The sequence below is a fragment of the Panthera onca genome, chromosome F1, assembly GCF_046562875.1.
Source record: "Panthera onca isolate mPanOnc1 chromosome F1, mPanOnc1 haplotype 2, whole genome shotgun sequence".
In the NCBI taxonomy this organism is placed as follows: Eukaryota; Metazoa; Chordata; class Mammalia; order Carnivora; family Felidae; genus Panthera; species Panthera onca.
Window position 1 is genome coordinate 61,456,063 of NC_138355.1, and position 23,279 is coordinate 61,479,341.

Sequence of the window (23,279 nt, forward strand, 5' to 3'; positions counted from 1 at the left end):
ACTGAAAAAAGCCACCCATCTTTTCTGGACTAATATCTTGCATGTGTGCAGACATTAGGGAACTACAAAGAGGGTGGAGTGAGGTCTACACAGCAGACACACTTTCCTACAGCCAGGCCAGGAAGCAAGGTTGCCAGACCGTGAGATCACTCAGGCTCTGGGTCAAGTTTCTAAAGATGCACTGTCCAATATGGTAGTCACTAGCCACATGTGGCCATTTACATTTAAATTTAAATAAATTAAAAGGAAACAAAATGAAAAAATTCAGCTCCTCTGTTGCACTAGCATATTTCCAGTGCCCAACAACCCCATGAAGCTAGTAGCTACCATCTTGAAGAGCACAGATACAAACATCTTTATCATCACAAAAGTTCTATTGGACAGCACTGGTCTAAAGTACACAAATGTACATAAAAGTCCAAGAACCTTCCAATCCTTTACGGGATGCTGTTTCTAGACTAAAACCCCCTACTCAGGTTTTCAAACAGTTGATCCAAACAAATAGAGATAAACAGGATTTGTTCTTCTTTTGTGGCCGGCCGAGACGTGTTTTAGGAAATAAAGAAGTTTTAATGTTAATTTCATGCAATTTACTTTTTTTTTCATAGGAAAAGGTAAGGAAACCCACCCATATAAATCCTTAAGCACACAACACTGCAAAAATTTGCCCAGCAACTCCTTTCTCTGTAAGCAATGCAAATTTACACATAAATTACCTCAAAGAGGCAAATTTTTAAAAATCTGATTTCAACCACTCTCAAAAGACAATTAAGAAAAAAAGAGTGCTGGGCTAATTGCTTATCGCCGACAAGGGTCCTGGTGGAGCCTTGCTGGGCTACTTAGGCTAGTTTGAGCACAGAATGTACTCAAAAACTACTATTTCAGGACCACTTCGTATACGTGTGTGTGTACGGAGACGTGTTGTGTGTGTGCATCAAAGTTCTGCTTTTCAGAAACAGACTGTGCCCTTTTCAGTGGAGTTAGGTTACTTCATGATTCTTTTAGCACTACTTTTCTTCAAGAGGGAGAAGTCGACAGCCGGGCCAGATTTTCTCCTGGAAGGTTCCACAGGGTGGGGCAGCCCTCCTTCTCCAGTGATTGGCATCCTACATCTCTGCTCTGGGCTTCTTAATGATGCCCGGTTGGCTGGAGTCACAAACTATGTAACAACTCTCATGACCGTCTGCCTGGGCTCTCGGTGCCTGGGGGAGACACAGAAGGCCCACCACACCCTATGTGACGGTAGTGTTGTTGTGACTTGTGGCAGTCTCAGGGCTGCTCACCAAATGTTCTCAGCTCTCTGTCTTCCAGACATATGGATCTCACACTGGGCCCGTTATGACCTGGCGGGACCCGAATCATAAATCGTGTGGTGCTTTCCAACCAGTGACGTGTGAGGAGAGGTGTCATGTGACCACGTTGGGCCAGAGCACTTCATGGATTTGTGGGACCCTTCGGAGGTCTGTTTCCCCCCATCAAGCCACAGAGACCATTCATATTTTAGACAGTGACTTTTCTGTCAGCCTGAGCCCTAGAAAGATAGTAAAGCAGAAAAAAACACTTGTTCAATTGCAGTAGACACAGTACGAATCAAAAATCAACTTCTGTTAAGACACTGAGTTTTTGAGTTGTTACCACTGCATGATCCAGCCCAACCCCAATGACACATGGGATAAGTAAGAGTAAGGGGTGGGAGGTGTAGACGGACACCGTTTCTAACACGGGGTTGTGCAGTGGGTGTTCCCACTCGGCCAACAACAGGCAGGTGTCCACTGCTCAGCAAATGCCACTAGGCCAGTATTGTGGGCGGTCTGGAAGGTGGGTCCTCTTCCCTCCAGGAGCCTGTAATCTAGTATAGAGACAGAAGCCTAAAATAAACTCTATTTTAATGGGATGAATCCTATTCTAGCCATATACACAAAATGCTATAGCAGCTCAGAATAGACTTCAGTAGTTTATCTTACAAAATTCACGGACGGTTGCCACTAGAGGTAGGTTCCCCGAGAAGCAGACTCTGCGACAGAGATCTGTATGCAGGAAGTTTGCTTCAGTAGGGAGCGCTTTGGGGATCAATACCCGTGGGAGAATGGAAGACGATCTACTTATAACGGTACTCTAGTTAGAGAGGAAGATGAAGGAACCACATAACATAGTCACAGCAACCAAGGGAGGGGCAAAGATCAAGAACATGGATGTGACAGATGATGAAGCGTTCATGGAGGGTGGAGGGAGCAACGGTTCTTTGGATTCTGTCATAAGGATGTCATTCCTTTCCATAGGGCAGGGAACGGGTCTAAGAAACAATAGGGCAGTGAGGAAGGGTTCATATGGGTTTCCCAAACCTTCCCACATCATAGCACGTATAGGAAATCTTTATTTTTGTAAGGCACACTGGGGTACATAGACACGGGCCATGCTTGCGGTCAGATATGAAGATCCCAGTGATGAGGGAGCCTAAGGCAAGCTGAGGGCCAGGCACAAGCTAACAATGCCCCCCCTCCCAGGGTGGGATATGTGCGACATTCCTCAGGCACTCCTGGCTGTCCAAGGACAAAGGAAAGGGGAAAACAAATGGTTGACTGATAGAGGTCACAGTCTCGCAGGACCTGAGTCTCCATCACTTTACATATTCTTAGAAAATTACAAGAAAAAGGCAATCTTATCAACAGCCCTATCTCCAGGAACCTATAGATTCAGTTTCCTGGAGCTCTAATGTCACCTTCCCCTCCATACTGATGTGGGAACAAAGGCAAGAAGGAAACGGCAGGTAAAATTAAATTTCCTTATTACCTGCAGCCCATTGACAAATACTTGAGGCAAATACAGACTAGAACATTTCTCCAGGAACCCTCTACTGTCTTCATGTTACTGTCTCACTAGAGGGAAAACAACCTTAGCTTGACAATAGCAAGGCCTCCAGTACCTTAGGAGTCCTCTTTAGCATATGAAAGTCCTTCTGGAGGCCTCCCTTTTGCCATTACCTCCCCCCAACTCCATAGTATAGAACCACTCACTCTTCACAGCTCTTCCTGCCCTGAGCCCTATCCCTGGGCTTTAACAAAGTCACCTTTTTGTATCAAACACGTCTCAAGAATTCTTTCTTGGCCATCACCTCCGGATTCCCACCACTCCAAAGCCCCATCGCCAGGAGCCTCCTGGCCACCTTGAGGGTGAGGGCAGTGGAATTGGGGGCTCCTGGAGCCCTGCCTGGTAAAACACCAGCATGCCAAGGCATACCAGGCAGGCCAGCACCATTGCGTGCCTCATTGGAGGCACTCAAGATCACTCACTGAAGATGACTGGCTGTGGAAGAAAGGCCAGAAGGACAAGGGATAGAGGAGGTGGCAAACTAAACAAAATGATCTTTGTTTTCCCCCAAATTAAGGAGACCACGCACCTACTTGGCAATAGGAAGTGCGGATCCCATAGCAACGGTGGGAGGGCAAAACGTCCGAAGGAACGAAGCCCATCCAGGTTTAAGGAAGAAACAAGGCCCCTTGTAGGCTGGCTGGTTTTTTGTTTTTGTTTTTGTTTTTTTAAGTTTATTTATTTATCAAGAAAGAGGCGGGGAGGGGCAGAGACAGAGCGAGAGAATCCCAAGCAGGCTCTACACGGTCAGTGCAGAAGGCCGGCTATTTTAAAGACAAAGTCTGAAAACTCTTTCTATAAAATTGAATGAAAACATGAGAGAGTTGGTAATTCAGAGGGAAAAAAGCTTTAATGTGAGAATGAAAGAAAATTAAGGAAGTGCAAGTAACTTGTTGTGAGAGGCGGCTATTTGGGGAGGTTCAACCTAAGACCCAGGTAGCGATCTGTTCACAAATCATGTTGTACGCAGAGCTGAAATAGCCGGGTCCTGGGGGGCAGGAAGGGGAGCCCCAGAAGCACTGCAAGGAGAATTCTGTGGTTAGGTAAGTGTCCTCGTCCTTGGCAACTGCTACAACAACCAAAATGTGTTTCTCACGGTTCTGGAGACCGGAAGTCCGAGATCACGGTGCCGGCCTGGGCCCTCAGCTGGGTTCCAGACTGCAGTGTTCCCCCCCCACCCCCCGCCGTGTCCTCACAGGGCAGAAAGAGGGCTGAAGAGCTCTTCGGGGTCCCTCTAACAAAGGCGTTAAGGGCCATTCCTGAGGGCTCCAGCCTTATTACTTCATTACCTCTCAGAGGCCCCAGTTCCAAATAACCATCACACTGAGGGGAGGAATTTCAATATATGAACAGTGGGAGGCAGGCACAGACAGCCCACAACACTAAGTCCGGTGAGAAGAGGAGACTCAAGACAAGAGAGACAACACAGAGGACGCACCGTGAGGATGCCAAGTGCCCTCCAAGTGAGAAACGAGAGCCTTAGGCATTGGTGTTGGGAACTGAGGGGACAAGCATGTGTTCAGAAGGAATCTGGCGACATACGAAAGGGCAGACAGCAGAGAGAACGTTGAACTGGCCCACCAACGCCACAGTGTGAACATACTGACCCAGATATACTATACCATAGTAACTATAATATACTATCTCAGGACTATATTAACCCAACAGCATATTACAAGAAAGGTATATACTTCATAGGTTCCAGGATATGTAACTATTGGCAATTCTGAGACTCAGGGGAGATCACAAAGCAACAGGACAAGACCCTGCGGCTCATCCCACAGTCACTGTTTGCACTCCAATTATTCCTTCATTTTCAGATCCTCCTGGATCTCCCTGCTCTTTAAATTTAACTATTACTGGGGCGCCTGGGTGGCTCAGTTGGTTAAGCGTCCGACTTCGGCTCAGGTCGTGATCTCGCAGTCTGTGAGTTCAAGCCCTGCGTCGGGCTCTGTGCTGACAGCTCAGAGCCTGGAGCCTGTTTCAGATTCTGTGTCTCCCTCTCTCTCTCTGACCCTCTCCCATTCATGCTCTGTCTCTCTCTGTCTCAAAAATAAAGGTTAAAAAAAAATTTAAATTTCACTGTTACAATTGATGCATGCCCATGCATACAATTCCTACACAGTCTCTTTCGTGGCTCCAGAAAGAGTACGCACTTTGTTTGGGTTTTTTGGCTTCTTGGGTTTGGGGTTTTTTTTTGTTTTTTGTTTTTTGTTTTTACCAAGGGATGCTTTCCAACCAGCAGTCACATTATTAAAAGGGGGGGGGGGGGGAAGCCATGAGGTTAAAATCCCATTGGTTTTTTTTAAAGCAACTGGAAAGAATCCACATACATCTGCAACCTGTTTCCAAGTGCTCGTGGAGAGCCCTGTTTGGAAATGTCCTGCCGTGACCCAGGCGGTCCTCACAGAAGAAGCTGTTTTGGATCCATGCCTGATAGGAACTTATCACAGACTGAATGAGCAAATGAAAAGGCAGTTGTGTGCCGCCCTTTTGAAGCAGTCAGCTGTGATCCTCAAGGAATAAGTGAGCAGAAGTGGAGACCACAAATTTCTAGGCTGCTCTGATCTGTAGTTTCAAGAGGAAGCCGATGTACGGCTCAGCCCTGCACGCTGTGATTGGTGTGCTTGGCAGGGCTCTTCACGTTAACACTGCATTGATCTTTAGATTAAAGCAAGAGCCACCCATTTCTGTTTCCTTTTCTCCTTGGGACTGCAGAAACTTCAATCACAATGCCTTGTCTCCTCTTCCAAGTTTTTACCAGAATGAGTTGATTAAGCACCGCGTCGCTCCCAGCAAGGAGGGTATTAGAGTTGCAAGATGGCAGGCGTTCCCGCTCAACATGGATGTAGGTGTAAGAAGGCAGTTGAACTAACAAAAGCCGCTGGCACTCACAGAACCTCCAGCTGCGCTCAGGACACTTTTCCTATTCCACACAGGCTCCTACCACCTTCCAGGATCAGCCCCGGGGATGGGAGTTCATGGGGGCCACTGGATGCTTAAAACTTACCCAGCACCATTCCTGGCCCAGAGAAGACCCTTAAAATGTACGTATCCCCTTGCCTCTCCCTTTCTGGAAAGAAGGATTAGGCATCAACAGCCAGCGTCTGTCCCCTAAGAAAGTCCATCAACTAAGGCTCCTTACTACCCGGTGCCCGAGACAGACCAGGTTCCAATCACACTCCACTGGATTAGCAAGAGCGGTCCTTACACCACGTCCTTCTCAAACTCCCTCAGAAATTGTTAGATTCACCGACGTCATCAGCACCATCACCACCCTCACCAACATCACCATCCAAAGGATTTCTATTTTGACCCTTTTATTTCCATAGTTCTGTTGTTAAAACGATCTCAATCCCTTGAAGCTTGCAGATGGAGCCTCAGGAGATGAGATGTAATTTTTGAAATCTTACACTGAATGTAATACAAGGCCACGTTCAGAAATTCCATTCTTACGCACAAGGTAATATATATTTTTGTAAAGGCCTTAAATTTTGCAAAGCATCTTCATGCATGTTGTCTATTTGGTCCTCGCCAAAATCCCCTGAGATGTACAGAACACAAAATGCTAATCCCATTTTGCGGGCGAGGAAAGAAAGGCTTGAGAGTTCAAACCTTTGCCCGGATTCACAGAACCCCAACCAGAGCTCAGCTCTGCGGCCACGCCTGGCTTCTTTCTGTGGTGCCAGGCTGGAATGGACAGAAAGAGAGAAGAAGGGGTGTCCCACGGCTCCGGACAAATCCACTTGTGCACCCTCACTTCCGTACATATGTAAATGTCCTGGGAACTTTCTACCCTCTCCTCCAACCCTCTGTTGCTTGTCCTTCTAGAGCCCAAGAGTACAGCAGCCCTCACCAGGAGACAGATTCCAGTTCCTTCTCTTCCAGCCTCCCAAGTCAATCTCTCATTCTCCATTTCAAAGGGTCCTTTGCAATAAGGCCTTTGAATCTTTTTATTAGGCTGTTCCAAAGCCTCTCTTTACATCTTTTGCTTTCATATTTCCTTAAATGAGAAATTCACTAAGAAGTGAATTCTGGGTCACCCAAAGGTTAGGAGGGAGAGGGGAGGGGTATGATCAGTTCCAAATCCCAGCCTGCAATAAACTAATCAGGTTATACGCATATTCAGAGGGTCCCCCCTCCACTTAATTAAAGATTGGCTATGCAGTACCTAAACGCCCATAGGAACACAGCCCAGTGCTATTGTTGAGAAGCAAAAATAATTATTTAGAAGCAGCAATGAATTCCTTACATCTATCCGAACCCCTGTTGGTTTACAACCATAAGGTAATTTGCTTCAACTAACTTAATTTCTGTTCCCCGCTCAATTCCCTTGTGCCTTTTAACTAATGTTTTAATTCTCTTTTGCACTCTCTGTGCCACCAAATCAAAGCAAAATTTATCTTTCTTTCATTTGCCAAAGCTGAACAAATTTGGAAGGGAAAAAAATTACTAATAAAGGACAAAGGATTTTAAAGAAAATGTATTTTTCATTTCAGTGAATCAGAACAGAGTACAAAGAAGCTTAATCATTATATTAAATCAAAGGAATGTAAATCACATTATTCATATTCATAAATTGCTGACAACATGTGGCCTTTGAAAAGCTTGGGATGAGAAGCCTCTTGGCAGAAGGGGGAGGGAGGGACATACTTTGGAAGTGAGGAACCCTTGTAGCCAGGATTAATTCTTTCCCTCTATTGGGTCCTTTTTCTCACAAGGCAGCCATTTTACAATTAAATTCCAGCCTGGCTTTCAAGCCATTGGCACTGAAGCCTCTCAAGAATGGAAGACGAAAGAGATGGGTTGAGTCCTGAACATCCAGCTGGTCTGGACAGTTCTAATTGTGGGTGACAACCCTGTGTCATCTTGATGGCCAAGCTGCATAGAACATCGTAGTTGCTCTCCATCGCTCAAAGATTTTTTTCATGCCAGTTAATATGAGATGAATTAATAATACTAAGGGTAAACCAAACCTTACACATTTCTAGAGGCTTCCAGAGGTGTCACCTCGCCACACTGGCTCAAGGGTAGGCCATCTGTGCAGAGCTGAAGGCTCTGGAGCCCAACTACCCGTGTACCAGCACTGACTGCCTCCTCCCTCTGCGCTGTGTGACATGAGGTCTGATATGTAACTTCCTCGTACTTCGGCATTGTCACCTGTAATATGGGTATGATGGTAGCTAACGCATTGTATTTGCAGTTAAATGAGGAAATGCCCCTAAAGTTCTTAGCACAGTGCTCAATAAAGAGCCATGTTCTAGGAAGTCATCACAAAAAGTGAATTCACAAACAACTGAACCACTGCTCCTGGGTAGGTTTCTGCCTCTGGTAACGTTTTCATCGATCAGTCAATATACAACCGCTTTTAACAGTATGTCTAGCTAAAGACACTTTCTTTAATAGATATTGTTGATTCATTAACATTGAACTCCCGGCCGTAAGCACTACTCACACCTGAACGAAGCCTATCTAAGACACCTATTTTGGGGGTGCCTGGCTGGCTCAGTCAGTAGAGCACAGGACTCTTGATCTCAGGGTCATAAGTTCAAATCCCACACTGGGCAGAGAGCCTGCTTTAAAAAACATTGTAAAACGCCTATGTTCTCCATCAGGCACATCACAGCCTTCTTATGCTTTGGATCACTGAAGAGCACTTCAGCACTACCTTTGGGGACCATATTAAAACTGAAGTCACAAACAAAAAGCACAAAAATGAGAAAAATGTAGGGCTCCTGGGGTGGCTCAGTCGAGCATCCGACTGCCGCTCGGGTCATGATCTCTTGGTTCATGGGTTGGAACCCCACATCGGGCTGGCTGCTGTCAACCTGTCAGCATGAACCTGTGTCAGATCCTCTGTCCCCCTCTCACCTCCCCACCCCCACTTGCGTTCTCCCCCCAAAAAATATTTTTAAAAAACGAGAAAGATGTGGCACTAAGTAGACAGCAGAAGGGACACTTGTTTACAGTACGAGCTAAAACAAGAAGGCTCGCTCAGCCTCATCCGGGGGTCATGTGCATCAGGACTTACGTGTTTCCCTGCTCTGCACATACCCATGAATGGCCGAGAAAGCACAGCAGGTATGGATTTGGAGAGCTACAAATAATTTTAGTGAGTAGGCAAATTTGCAAACATGGAATCACGAATAAGGTCAGCTGCATTACAATGAACCAATCACCCAATGAAGCAAACAAAGCAGTTAATATTTACTTGTTAAAGTACAGTGTGGTTCTTAGGAAATAGAATATGATTTTTCCTGTGGCCCATATGCTGTGGTGTGGACAAATGATAAATAATAGATCTAATAAGATACGTGAAGGCACTAGAGAAACCCTTTGCTTTTTTAATCACCCATAGGAGAGTAGGGGTGGGTCAAGAAGGACTTTCCATCCTAGAGGGATAGAAAATGAATAGCAGATAATAGAGAATATTAAAAACCCCAGGAGAAATGCTGAGTGCTATTTTTAGCCTCCATTTTGATAACGTATTTTAAAAGGTCAACTGTGATATGGAGTTTGCATCATTTATGATGAGAAGGAGAAAAAGTGAATTGGACTGGAGAAGGAAGTATTTCAAAATTGTTTTTTAAAATGATGTGTTGGGGCGCCTGGGTGGCTCAGTCGGTTAAGCGTCCGACTTCAGCTCAGGTCACGATCTCACGGTCCGTGAGTTCGAGCCCCGCGTCGGGCTCTGGGCTGATGGCTCAGAGCCTGGAGCCTGCTTCCGATTCTGTGTCTCCCTCTCTCTCTGCCCCTCCCCCGTTCATGCTCTGTCTCTCTCTGTCTCAAAAATAAATAAACGTTAAAAAAAATAAAAAAAAAATAAAATGATGTGTTCACATCAGCAAAAGGCGATGACATGCACTTTGGGGTGGGCCGCTTGCTTCAAAGCTGGCAGTGAGAGGCACTTCTTTAAAAGAGGTGGCTTATGATTCGCAACTGAGAAATAAAATGAGCTGCTGATACTTTTGATAAAAAGAAATAATGACAAAATCTTAACTGGCAAAAAAAATGGCAAGAAAAATAGAAGGTGTAATTAGCATGGCTTTGTCAAGAATAAATGATCAGTCAACTTCTTTTCTTAAAATTTTTTAAATGTTTATTCATTTTTGGGAAACAGAGACAGAGTGTGAGTGGGGGAAGGGCAGAGAGAGAGGGAGACACAGAATCTGAAGCACAGAATCTGAGCCATCAGCACAGAGCCTGATGTAGGGCTCGAACCCACAAACCATGAGATCATGACTTGAGCCGAAGCCAGATACTTAACCCACTGAGCCACCCAGGTGTCCCAATTATCAGTCAACTTCTGGGGAAGATTGCAGAGTAGAGGATCCTGGTCTCACCTGTCCCCTGGACACTCCCCCAAAACACCTACATCATTGTAAATAACCCAGAAAATGACCTGAAGATTGGCAGGCAGCACAGACTCCATAACTAAATGTAGAGAAGAAGTCACATCAAAGAGGGTAGGAAGGGCAGAGACATGGTCAGAAGCCAAATGGACCCATGGTACCGTCCCAGTGCTGTCCGTGGGAGGGAGGGACACCATGGGCATGGAGAGGAGAGAGAAGCAGACCCCACACCATGCCACCATAGGGGACCTGCATTGGAAAGACAAACATCCATAACATTTGACTTTGAAAACAAGAGGGCCTTAACTTCACAATTTCTTACAATCAGTGGGTCTTACCACCTAGAACTTTGAAAAATCAGTGGGCTTGGCTCTGGGAGAGCCAGACGGTGACAGGAAGCAGAGTCTCCATCCTTAAAGGGACAGCATGACAAGCAGCCCCACTGAGATACAGCCTAGAAGTAGCAGTTTGAAAAACACCTGCAGTACACAGGAGGGAAATTTGTTTACTAATCTCAGAGCATGTGCTGGAGGGGTGGGGATCTTTGGGAGACTTCTCCAAGAACAAAAGGACTAGAGGGTGTCATTTCCCTCTCCCACCGCCCCCCTTCCCCCCCAGCCTGCCTGCGGGAACCAGTACAGCACCAACATTGTCTGCCTAGCTTGCTGGCAGTATGCCCTGCCACTGCACTCCTCTGTGGGCCTGCCCCCTCCAACCTGGCCCGGGAGGAGTTTTCCCAGGCAGCCGAAGGTTCCCTATGCCAGCGGGCCACTGCAGAACCTGCTGGCACTGCACACCTCACCTTCACGTGCCCACACCTTTGGTAGTGATCCATCCAAAGTGGTGCCACATGTGTAGTGGGTAAAGCAGCCCTGACAGGAGTCAGCACCACTCCCAAATGACTTCTGCTCCAAGACAAGGGGATCAGAAGGTCCATTCTGTCTGGTTTTTTTTCCTTTCCTTCTAATGTTAGCAGCCATTGGTATTCAATGACTACAGCCCTCGATGGTGATATTCTACCATTATTCTCTTCCTTTATTCAATGGAATGACTCTATAATAAAACATTTCTATATGTTATTTGGTTACCATTGTTATATTTCATATATGAAAAATATGAAAAATACTTTATTCTTTCTCTTGTCAGATTGAAAGGCAATAAATTTGTTCATATATTCATATTCATGGACTCATACAGAAGTACATGGTACTTCTGATATATAGTTCACAGGTTTTTGTCTTACCTTTCTATATGTGTCTCCTTTCCTCTATACCAAGACTCCTGGTTTTCAAAGATACAAGAGGTGATAGAATTAAAGTAACCCACCATTACTTATGTACTTTACCATATATTGATTACTGAACAATACCATTCTAATTCTAAGATAGTTAAAACTTCTTTTGCATTTGCTTTCTCCAAACTTCCCCCATTTTATTTATATTTTTTTTATATCTACATTATGGGATTATACCTAACATATATAGTCATTGTGTATTATTATATTCTCTCCCATCTTAGTTCACCTTTAGTCTACAGTCTATAAGTAAATATATATTTAAATATTGCCATCAACTATTACCAGTTATGTGGTCTGTAGTCATTTTTATACTGGAAGTTTGTTTTCTAGCAGATTTCCCAGAAATGCTAGACTACAACATATTCCCTGAGTTCTTACATGTTGGTAGCATTTTTTTCCATGCCCATTGTACTGAAATAAGTTTTTTAATGTTTATTTATTTTTGAGGAGAGAGAGAGAGAAAGTGGGGAAGGGTCAGAAAGAAAGGGAGACAAGAATCTGAAGCAGGCTCCACAGCTGTCAGCACAGAGCCCAATGTGGGACTCAAACTCACAAATCCAGAGATCATGACCTGAGCCAAAGTCAGATGCTTAACTGACTGAGCCACCCAGGCGCCCTTGTACTGAAATAAGTTTTAATTGATATAAATTATTTGGCTCATATTTTATTTCTTTGATTATATTAACTATGTCACTCCATTTTCTTCTAGCAAAAGGTGCTGTTTTTGAAATTCTGATAATAATCTAATTTATTCCTCATAAATCACTTTCTTTTTTTGTCAAGATGTCAAATTTTTGCTTTATTTTTTTATTGTCACCTCAAGCAATTTTAGTAGAATATACCTTGGCATGTGTGTTTCTCTGAGTTGATATTATCAGGTATTATTCAATTGGTTTTTCAATATCTATTTCAAAACTTTTGGGAAGGGGGGGGACACCTGGGTGGCTCAGTTGGTTAAGCATCTGACTTCAGCGCAGGTCATGATCTCAGGGTTCACAAGTTCGAGCTCTGTGTCAGTCTCTGTGCTGACAGCTCAGAGCCTGGAACCTGCTTCAGATCTTGTGTCTCCCTCTCTCTCTACCCCTCCTCCGCTCATTCTCTCTCTCTCTCTCAAAAATAAATAAAAAATCTTAAAAACTTTTTTTTTTAATTTCAGGAAACTTCTTCACTTACAGTTTAACATTTGCTATGTTGCCTCATTTTTGGTTTTCTTTTTCAAGGGCTCTAATTATGTGTATGTTGGACCCTCTTTGCCTATCTTCCATATTTGCCATTTTCATGGAGTCCTTTTCATCTCAATAGCTGTTTCTCTTTCATTTTAAAATTTTTCCTGTTTTTCAATTTCCATTTACCTTAAGGTGTAATCTTTTGTGTTTCTTCTATTCTAGTCTTGTTTACTGACATTACAATTCTTTAGTTTCTAATACTTTCTGAGTTCTAGTATCATATTCTGAACTCTGGTTCTGATTTGTGTTGTTCTTTCATGTTTTGTATCCATTTGTTAATGTTACTCAGCTTGTTTTGAAACAGTAAGTTACAGTTTTGATCTGTTTTGTAAACATAACTTTCAGCTATGCTTTCATTGTATTTAGAGATGTTATTCTGCTTTTGCCCCTTTTTGCTCATAGCTTTGTTTCAGAATTGATCTTGATATTTCCCTGTTGTTCATTTTTATGTGAGGTTAGTTTCTTGAACTTTAAAAAGATGTGTGGTTTGAGGTAGCTTTTCTAAGTTATAGAGTTTCTTTTTCTGTTGTCATCAGGTAATGTTTAAAAATATAAAGCTTGCTATTTGAGACTTCCTGGTCTATTTCCCCATCCCCCTTTTTATCTGTACATTTCTATTGTTTCTACTGCCCTTATCTCAGCTAAGTTTGATCCCAACCCAGTGATTTCTCCTCCGTATCAGGTGTTGTCCTGAAACAGATGACAAATTTCAAGAATTCATGGAGCCTAGACTCTTCTACCCCTTGGAGACCTCACATGAGCCCACTGCCAGAAGATGACAAAAGTTGTCCAAATTTTTTTTTGCTCTTCTCAAATTAGACTGTGAGCTTTCCAGTGAATACTTATTGGCTATTTGGGGTTTTCTTCTTCTCAGATTTATTAAGTGTTCCATTGCTTTCCTTTGCTTCCTTTGCTTCCTCCTGAACAGACACTAAGTTTGGGACCTTTTGCTAGTTTCTCCCTACCCAGATGAATTTTGGAGTTCAAGAGAACACCCTATTGGCTTTTTTTGTAAATGTTGTACCTAGGATCTTAGTTTTTTTAATCTATTTTCTCTGTGCTAAAAATGAAATTCAAAACTATGCTGCTCTCTCCATCTTCTCAGAATGCCTTTGATAATGAATACATATCTTGACCTATAGAAAGAATCTAGACCATGACTACAAAGACCCAGGGGATGTAAATTTCAGATGATGTTTACAATTCCCCTACACAGAGACTATTACACATGTAGGTTAAGAAGAGCAACCATGAGGTGCATGAATGTCTACACAGACACAGAAACCACCAATAGTCCCACCATCTTACACCACCAAAGCTCACCCTCTTAAAATTGAGAAAAATCTAGGGCCAATATTGGCACAGATTTCTCAAACACACACACACACACACACACACACACACACACACACACACACACACACCCATACACATATGCACACATGCATACACATCTGATCTGTTGACTGCTGGTCTAACCGCTGGAGACCATCCATCAAAAAACATACCAGAGAACAATAAAGAGATGTGCATGTTAACAGGTGCCCTTTTAAACATTCTGATTAGTGACAAATGAAAATCAAGGTATTCAACGAAGCGGCAGCATCTCACCTAAATCTGAGTGAATTTTGTTATGTTTTGGTATTAAAAATGTTCAATCTGATATATTAAAAAATGAACAACTAGAATAGCAAAGTCAAAGATTCATTTAAAAACTGCTGCAAGAGGGGTACCTGGGTGACTCAGTCAAGCTTCTGACTCCTGATTTCGGCTCAGGTTGTGGTCGCACCGTTCATGGGTTCGAGCCCCACATTGGGCTCTGGGTTGACAGCACAGAGCCTGCTTGAGATTCTCTCTCTCCCTCTCTCTCTGCCCCTCCCCTGCTCTCTCTCAAAATAAATAAAGAAACTTAAAAAAAAAAGAAACAATGAATCAACATTTGTTTTAAAACTTCAAAACAAAAACAAAAGAAAAGAAATTAAAACTTCTACAAGAGAGGCACCTGGGTAGCTCAGTAGGTTAAGCATCTGACTTTAGCTCAGGTCCTGATCTCATGGTTCATGGGTTTGAACCCCACATCAGGTTGTCCGCTGTCAGCACGGAGCCCACTTCAGATCCTCTGTCTCCCTCTCTCTGCCTCTTCCCTGCTTTCTCTCTCTCTATCAAAAATAAATCAACATTTAATTAATTATTTAATTAATTAATGCAATCTGCTACAAGAAAACAAGATAAAAAGGTATCCCTACAAACTCTCAAATACAAATGATGTGGAGACAAACCACAGATCGCTCCCAGTATCAGCACTTATGTAAGACAAAGTGGAGGGAAGGCAAGCGAGCTCTAAATAGCCCTGAAAACAGAACTCACAGCCACCCACAGGTACTCATTGGAAAACAGAAAGCATGGTGGGCCCATCTGAGAACACCTGTCAAACTAGAAGTGATTTCTGCAGAATTTAATTCATTATGGAAACTCTACAGCAAAAGCAGCCAGTTTCTTCAACATCAAAGACAAGAAAAAAAAAATGAGACAGTGAGGAAATCTATAAAGTAAAAGACATTTAAAGAGCCATATCAACCAATGAGACAGTTGGAACATGTTTTGGAATCCAATTCAAATAAACTAAAACAATTTAAAGATGGCCAGTGAAATATGGGCAATGAATGCATATTTAATTATATTAAAGAACTCGCATTGATTTATTTAGGTGTTGTAGTAATGTTGTGGTTATGCTTTTGAAAGTAGCCCTCATTTTCTGGAAACGCATATGAAATATTTACAGATGAAATGCCATGATATTTGGAATTTACTTCAAAATCATCCTGTTGGTAGGGGATGGGTGGGAGTATAGACGAAGGAAGATTGTCCATGTAATGATCACTTTTTTAAATGTTTATTTACTTATTTTAGAGGCAGAGAGGAGAGGAGGGGCAGAGAGAGAGGAAGACAGATAATCCCAAGCAAAGCTCCGTGCTATCAGCACAAAACCCCACACTGGGCTTGAGCTCACGAACCGCAAGATCATAACCAGAGCTGAGATCAAGAGTTGGATGCTTAACCGACTGAGCCGCCCAGTTGCCCCCACGTAGTAATCACTTTTGAAGTTGATACATTGGCTTTATTGTAGTAATGTCTCTACTTCTGTATATGTTTGAAATTTTCCATAATGAAAAATCAAAGAAGAGGTTTAACAGAAAAAATATTTTAAAACTACACCTATGATGAAGGCAGCAAAGTAGTACACCAACTGAAGGGGGTGTGTGTCTTCAAAGAAGCAGGAAGACAGTCACAAACACAGGCATCTCATAGAAAGCCATGTGGACCATTCAGGGTCCCTAGGGATGCTAACTCATCTCTTGATCTTGTACAACCTAAGTCTAAAAAGAAAGAAAACTGGATGAAGATTATATTCAAAGAGGCAACTAATTAACTAGTTTTAGACACTATTAGATCCTAGAGACAGGCTCAAAGAGAAATGGAAAAGCACAGTCCAGTCATTCCAATTGGACAGTATTTTTTTTTATATTTTAGAGAGAAAGAGTGCACGGGGGAGGGCAGAGGGAGAGAAAGAAAGAGAGAGAGAGAGAGAGTCGTAAGCAGGCTCCACACGGAGTGCAGAGTCCAACACGGGGCTCGATCCCATGACCCTGGGATCATAAACTGAGCTAAAACCCGGAGTTAGACACCCAAATGACTGGGCCACCCAAGTGCCCCTTGTATGTGTTTATTAGCAACATACAAAGTAAGGCAGTTCAAACTGACCCTATTTATGCCAAGAAACTCAATTCAAAAGAAGTATCAGAAAGCACCAGAATTTCCTTTCAAGGCAGGTTTGTCATGGATGAAAATGAGATGGGAACATTATACGGTACGAATGAACTCCGTGCATCAGTCATGAAAGAGCAGGAAGGAGTAAAGTTAGCCCTCAGACGGGGAGCAGAAGTTCTCATTTGAGTCCTTTCTTTTCCACCTTCTAAGTCTGTATCTTCATTTTTCTGAGCCTGAGTTTCCTGCTCTCCTACGGACGCTGAGTTGGATCCAGGACTCGGTGTAGGGATTTATGGAGGCAAGTGTGCCTTGTCAACTGTGTAGCCAGCACTTTCCATCAACCACAGGGCCTGCAGTGCTGGCACATACGGGTGATTAATAAGTTGACACCAGTGCTGGCCGGAGCTCTGGGTCATTAGAGTTTAAAGACAAATATGAGACAAGTTCTGGCATTCTGTATTGCACTTCAAATGCTCCTTCCACACTAAAGACTCAGCAATTTTCGCCAAGCATTGCCAAGGCCAAGAAGAAATCAGGTTATAAATCAGCCTTTGGCCTTTTCTGGTCTTATTTTCACTCTTGTTGGAAAAATTGGTTTAAAAAAGAAAGACCATGTCCCATAGTCTTAACACCAAAACAGATTAAAATCCCAGCTCCATCATTTCCAAGCTCAATGACCTTGGGCAAATTACCTGACCTCTCTAACCCTTGGCACCTCACCTGAATAACATGGCTACCGATATTCCTTTCTTTGGACCGTTGTAAGGATTACATTCAAAAAATTTTGTGAATAGGGGCGCCTGGGGGGCTAAGCATCGGTTAAGCGGCTGACTTGGGCTCAGGTCTTGATTGCACAGTTCACAAGTACGAGCCCCGCCTTGGGCTCTGTGCTGACAGCTCAGAGCCTGGAACTTGCTTCAGATTCTGTGTCTGCCTCTCTCTCTGCCCCTCCCCCGCTCGTGCTCTGTGTGTGTGTGTGTGTCTCTCTCTCTCAAAAATAAATAAAAACATGAAACTTTTTTTTTTAAAGAAAATTCTGTCAATAAAGCACTTAACCAGTCCTGGAACACAATAAGTAGTTGCAATAATAATAACAATAATAATAATAATAAAGTTAATATGGTGTTACTGTTATTACTATTAACAGCCATGCCAGGCAGTTTATCTGAGCTTTCTTTTCTCAAATTTGTCTCAGTCTTAGGTACACTGTAAATGTTTATAACATATTTTCACAGACAGTAATTATTTGGCCATTTGTAACCTGCCTCTATTCAGGGGTCTTCGTATCTCACTTGCTCACAGTTTGAGAATTAGATACTTAAGATTTACACAGATAACAGCCTGTATATGAACAGAAACGAAGAGATATGTGCCTCTGTTTTCCCAGGCTTGGGATGTAGAAACAGATCACAAGATATTTCTCACACGCTTAAAATTGAGGAAAGCAGTTTGTTTCAATGGAATTTGATATTCAGAAGGAATACCATTTCCTTCTTTTTTTCTAAGTTTTTTTTTTTAATGTTTCTTTTCTTTTACAAGAGAGAGAGAGCGTAAGCAAGGGAGGGCAGAAAGAGCGGGGGCCAGGGGTGCCTGGGTGGCTAAGTCGGTTAAGCACCAGACTTCTGCTGAGGTCACGATCTCACAGTTTGTGGGTTCGAGCCCTGCGTCGGGCTCTGTGCTGACAGCTCAGAGCTCAGAGCCTGGAGCCTGCTCTGGTTTCTGTGTCTCCCTCTTTCTCTCTGCCCCTCTCCCACTTGCTCTCTCTCTCTCTCTCTCTCAAAAATAAACATTGAAAACATTTTTTTTTTTTAAAGAGAGGGGGACAGAGGATCTGAAGCAGACTTTGCACTCACAGCAGTGAGCCTGATGCGGGGCTCGAACCCCCAAACCGTGAGATCATGAGCTGAGCCCAAGTGGAAGCTCAATCGACTGAGCCCCCCAGCCTCCCTGAATATCACTTCCTTCTTAATGCTGCGCTAATTCTCCCATAAGGTCTCACCTCCCTCTGCCGCTCTTTATGTGACAGTCATCACAGACTCTGGCTGCTCAAGAACCGAGAACTACATTGAGGCCTCCTCCCCTCATGTTTATGTCCTGACAACACACATCGTCGAAAACTCAGGGCTGGCTTTCAGGGGAGACCCGTAAGACCAAGGCTCTGCCTCGGGGCACACAGCCTCAGATTCTCAAACTCCAAGGTCGGAGTTGGATTGTGAGAAGGAGCTGCTGTCTCCCGGCTCTCCGGGGAACCAGTTCAGTTCTGAGGAGGCTGAGGAAGGAGAGCTTGAGGAAGGCCACTTCACCCCTCACTCCTGCAAGGCCCCAGTGACCCTGATCACTTTCCTCAGCGCCGCGTTTTCCAGTCTGCGGCCCGGTGTCTCTCTCGTCTCCCCGGAGGGAACCCAAGGCGCAGAACGACTACAGAATAAACGGTGCCATAGAAATGTAATGTGCTTGGTTCACTTATTTGTGACAAAACAGAGTAGGGCAAAAGATAGCTCCTTTCTCTTCTGATCATGATATTCTTTCTTCTCGTTTGCAAGCAAACCAACAGGGCTCGGCAAGAATCATCTCCTCACAAATATTCTTCCCCTGAAGTCAGCTTTTGGTGCATGTCCCTAACACCGTTCAATTTAGTGGCCTGAAGGGGTCGGGTGGTCCAGGCTTGCCATTTGATTAAATCATCGGGGTTGGAGCTACGTGACCCCATTTCATCTAGGCTAAATCACCCGTTCCATCACAAGTGGACGCTCCAGGAGAAAGTCCTATTAGGGAGGGTTGCTGAAGAAACAACAATCGTCTTGCCTCTACTGCTCCAGTGCCTGGTGAGCTCAGATTTGTTTGGGCATGCCAGGCTCTTGAGACACTAGCACTGCATTGCCTCAAGCACAGACTTCGTGCAACGACCGCCAACCACACAGAGGTACTGTCGGGCACAGGGCAGGAAGGTACGGATGGATCCGTTTACCTGAACCGCCTGTGTTGATCTCCCCAACCCAACCCATCCCCAGCCCCAGCACACAAGGAGACAATTCATAATCCCCGCCCTAGTCACCGCTGGATTGTGGATTCCACAGTCCTCTTTCACAGGCCTTGCAGACATAATGTAACTGGCAAACTATTTACCCCTTCTAGACACACGAGGCTGTGGGTGAGGCGAGCCATCTTCTTACGTGGAAGTGAGCACTGGGCAGCAGACTACGGATGGAGTAAGAGGGACAAGGGATGACTTTATCCTGCAGGCCAGATCCTGACCCAGAGCAAGTTCCTCTCTCCAAGAGAGCTGGTGCCACTTCCTTACCCTTGCAACTTGAAAGCAAACCAAAACGGCCTACACACATGCTCACAAGGCGGCTAATTTGCTAGCAGGCTATGGACAACCTCCAAATACTCCTACTCCAAATACCCTACTCCTACGTAGCCACTTTCACTGAGACAACCATTATTCACGTGGCTGGCCCTTTCATTTCCCGTAAGGAAACGCATCTGCCCTCAACTTAATCAGGACATTCCTGAATTTCATTTTTCAAGTCTACAATTCTGAGAGTGTCAAGAAAGTTAATGGAAAATAGAGTTGTCATATTGTCATTTTAAAACAGCGTATCAGAAAGGGAGCCTCTCCGAGCTACTGTTCCAGACTAGAGCCGAGCAAAAAGCTCACGTGACCGATCTCCACTGCTTTACCAAACAAGCCACACTGACCTTGTGCTCTGCTCAGCATACGGACTGACACCACATCATCCAACGGCACAAGGCAGGACTGTATGTTACCCGTGGATTTCTGGTCCTACAAGTTGAAAAGTCAGCATGTCAAAATCCAGGCGTGCTTGTTCTCACACCTGATTGTGACCCTTGTTCTTACTATAATTATGCAACTTCATTTCGTATTAAGTACAAGTAAGAAACAGGAGTCAAAAAGGAAAGAGTCTCTGTGAAAGCATCACTGAGTGTTTTACAAAGAATCAATAAACATAGCTCTCTAAAGCAGCACCATTCAAAAAAGGTATAATGCAAAACACATGTAATTTTACATTTGCTACTAGTCACATTTAAGAGAAACAGGTCGACCATAAGAGACCCTTAAATAACAGAGAACAAACTGAGGGTTGCTGGAAGGGAGGTTGGCAGGGGGATGGGCTAGATGGGTGACGGGCATGAAGGAGGGCACTTGGGAAGTGCACTGGGAGTTATATGGAAGTGATGAACCACTAAATTCTACTCCTGAAACCAATATTACACTAAACTTGGATTTAAATAAAATATAAATAAATAAATAAATAAATAAATAAATAAAATTATTAGGTTATAATTAATGATTACTCTGGATATGTTAAGTTTGTAATCTACTTTTTCCTTTTCTATTTGTAGTTTTTTGCCTCTACTGAAATATTTTTTTAGAATAAATTTCTGGGAGTAAAAAAAAAAAAAAGAAAAAAGAAACAGGTGAAAATAATTATAACATTTTATTTAACCCAAAGTATCCAAGCTATTATCAGTTGAACCTTTAATGATATAAAATTATTAATGAGATATTTTGTATTCTTTTTTACTGTCTTGGAAATACAATGTACATGTTGTACTTCTGGCACATTCTACTTCTGACTAGCCACACATACAGTGCCCAATAACCACTCATGGCAAGTGACTACTGCATTGAACAGCACAACTCTAAAGAATTGCAGCTCAATTAAAAGAGACAACTACTGGGTGCCTGGGTGGCTCAGTCGGTTAAGCGGCCGACTTGGGCTCAGGTCATGATCTCATGGTTTGTGAGTTTGAGCCCCGCGTTGGGCTCTGTGCTGACAGCTTGGAGCCTGGAGCCTGCTTCAGATTCTGGGTCTCCCTATCTCTCTGCCACTCCCTGATCACACTCTGTCTCTCTCTCTCTCTCTCTCAAAAATAAATAAAATAAATAAATAAACTTTAAAAAAAGAGGCAACTATAATAGACTGGGAGAAACTTTCCATAGGTAGTTACTGAACTCAGATTAGACTGAGTGTCTGAAGTTCTCCCTCCATATTGAAGACACTGAACTTGGAAATTAAAATTATTTCACTATGGGTATTATTCATGCAAGAAAGAAAACCAAGGACTCAAATCAGTGAAAAACATACATATAGCTTTTTTTCTTTAGTGATTGTCTATGTGAACCTACCTTAAAAAAAAAATTAAGACTTTTATTAATAGGTGCTTACAGTTTGTTTTGTTGTTGTTTTGGGGGGGGAAAGCTAAGTTGTAAATTTTAATTACAAATTAAAAATGAGGTTCTTAGAAATCTCAACTTGGCCAGATATGAAAGAATTTAAAAACTGTTAAAGGTGTATTGAGAGAAATCAGGCTTTTTTTTCCCCCCCACAAGCACATCTGTCATTACCAAAAAGAGAAGTTCTTTAGGTGAAAGTAATTTCTAAAACCACATGCTGCATAGATAGTGCAGCTAGTTCTAAATATCTAATACATGGGTAAAGAGTAAGCATTTAAGGCCTCCCGTGCCAATCTTTCGCTCATCTCTTACTGGGATTTCGTGTTCATTTCTTCCTACCGCATGGCTAAACCGGGCGATACGCAGGAGGCCTGCGGGCTCTAGTCTGCCCGGCCCGCTCTGCCTCTCCGGGTGGAACTCAGCTGGCCGACCGGCTGCTTTGCCTCCTGGGGGTTTTCTGGGCATCTGGGGCGCAATTGCCGGGTACCGACCTAGAGGTAGCTGCAGGCCTTGGGCCTCCTGTCCTTCATTTATCTCCACTGCGCTCCTGCACAGGCCCCTGCGGCCTGGTGGCCTGTAACCGCATACACATTCCGCCTCACCGGCCCACCTCGCTGCCCTGCGATGGGCCCCCACATCCCCTCTCCCCGCCCAGGAGGCTGGAGGACTGTGTGGGCAGGTGGGGCTTGGCGCAGGAGTGTCTCCGCACAGGAAGGAAGGCACCGGCCCGTGAGCTTGGGGCCTGGCCTCGGAGAGCTCCCGAACCCCTCCTACTCTCCCACTCTCTGTTCAGGTCCTGCTGCTGGTAACCACGTGGGGCACCTGGCCACCTGCACAGCGTCTAGAAGAGGCCCAGTGGCCTACATGTTGACTGCCTTGCCCTGGAACCCCCCAGAGCCTGACTCACTCTCCCCACTTTTTCCTTCAACCCAACCTCAGGTGTCCCCACCTCCTGCACCGCCAAGGTGCTTCCTAGGGTTGTTCTTCGTGGCAGCCTGGTGCGCCAGTACACCTTCACTGGGGGTGAAAATATATCTGTTTCTTCCTGTTCCCCAAACCCTCCTGTGGCAACCATCTTGTTCCCCCATTGGGGGGCGGGGAGGGTCCCAGCTGCAGCAGCCGTGCCTCTCCCCACCCCTCACCCAATGACAACCGGGCCTGCCCCCTGCAGCCTCCCAGACTTTCCAGGGTCCACCCGCTCCTACTTTTTCCCTTAAGCAAAAAAATACTGGGAGCAATTGCATTGGATAAAGGGCTTCCATGGTACTTGAAGTGCATTCAAACATTCATTTCAACCGAATTCAACAAATATTTACCAAGCATCTATTTGTGAAACTCTTTGTCGCTACTGATCCCAAAGATTACAGAGTAGTAGGAACCATGAGAAAAATAATTGCCACAGAACAAGTAACAAAAATGTCAAAAGATAGATCATGTTGTATTAGAGAATCAGAAAAATACTCCATGAAAAAAATGACATGTGAGCTAAGCCCCAAAGGATGAGATTTTCAATCACAAGGGAAGAAGGAGGTATGCTCATGAACCGAGAATTCAGCATTTTTCTT

The 23,279-nt window shown here is 44.0% G+C and overlaps 1 long non-coding RNA gene across 2 annotated transcripts in view; it reads right to left on the reverse strand.

Annotated features, from left to right (window-relative positions):
- Positions 1 to 23,279, reverse strand: part of LOC132686561 (uncharacterized) — a 285,206-nt gene that overhangs the window by 16,728 nt on the left and 245,199 nt on the right. For both annotated transcript variants that reach the window (XR_009613761.3, XR_009613760.3), the window contains exon 6: positions 20,214 to 20,298. This is a non-coding gene — a long non-coding RNA (uncharacterized LOC132686561). The remainder of the gene's footprint in view (positions 1 to 20,213; positions 20,299 to 23,279) is intronic.